Consider the following 1,137-nt stretch of genomic DNA (forward strand, 5'->3'; position numbering starts at 1 on the left):
GAGCGTAGATATGTGTACTGGTTTTAAGACAAAAGGATGACCCCTTTTTTATTTAAAAATTGGCCACTTTAAATGTTGTTCTAATCAAATTGAATTTAGATGTAGCCAAATTGAGTCAGATAACCAATTCGGCAAAAAATTAAAATAAGATGAATAACTATCGATTAATTATTTGAGCTTCTTAATTTAAACAAGACAAAATAATTATCAAAACTTATTTATTGCTTTGAAATAGAGAACTAATTATTCAAAATTATAAAATTCACTACTTCAAAGAAATAAATGCGTAATTACACTAAACATTATTTTAGGCTATTTATTAAATATTTATATAAAAGATGAGACTTATATAAACCAACATGTAAAATTATATAATTATTTCTGAAAAATATTAACCAAAACTAATTAGAAAGAGATTTAAAAAATATATCTTTTTTAGGATCTTTTCAAAGACGATTATTTCAAATTGTTTGAAATTGAAGAAGCTCGATAATTAATTCGAATTGCATAGGGTCAAAATTGGGTGTCAACAGTTGCAGAAATTGAGGTAAGGTGACTGCTCCATTTTCTTTCTCATTATGTATGAGTTTGAGTGAGGAATTATGGGTGTGCTGTCATAAAGAACTCAAGGGGGTGGTGAGTTCAATAATTGGTTGTATGATAAAGAATACTTGAGGCTGTTTTATGTGTATTGTTGCTGGTGCAGTTTGGGTAATATTGGAAAAAGGATATATAATGTATGTATTGGGCAGAGAAGGAGGGTGTGGTGATACACATTGTTTTAAGGGTTGTATGGGCTCATTATCCGTCAAAGTTAGCTACTGTTTTACGAGGCTCACGGTGTGATAGCTGCTAATTTAAATTTATCATGACTTATATTATAGATTAAAACCTGAAAGGGGAGGTTGAATCGTGATAGTTGTATTGATCAGAAGATAAGATGAATTTCCTAAGTTCTATTCCTAATAAAGGAAACATAATGGCAGTGTATGATCTCCAAATAGCTAACAATATTTCCCCCTCTCCTTAGTGTATAGAATTACTTCATTACATGTTTAGTACTCTATACTTGTGTAATTATCCTCCTATGTGCTAGTATAGAAATGGTATTTGCAAAAGCAAGTTTGGTGAATCCTC

This window comes from Solanum tuberosum, unplaced genomic scaffold, assembly GCF_000226075.1.
Source record: "Solanum tuberosum cultivar DM 1-3 516 R44 unplaced genomic scaffold, SolTub_3.0 scf00004, whole genome shotgun sequence".
NCBI classification, from domain to species: Eukaryota; Viridiplantae; Streptophyta; class Magnoliopsida; order Solanales; family Solanaceae; genus Solanum; species Solanum tuberosum.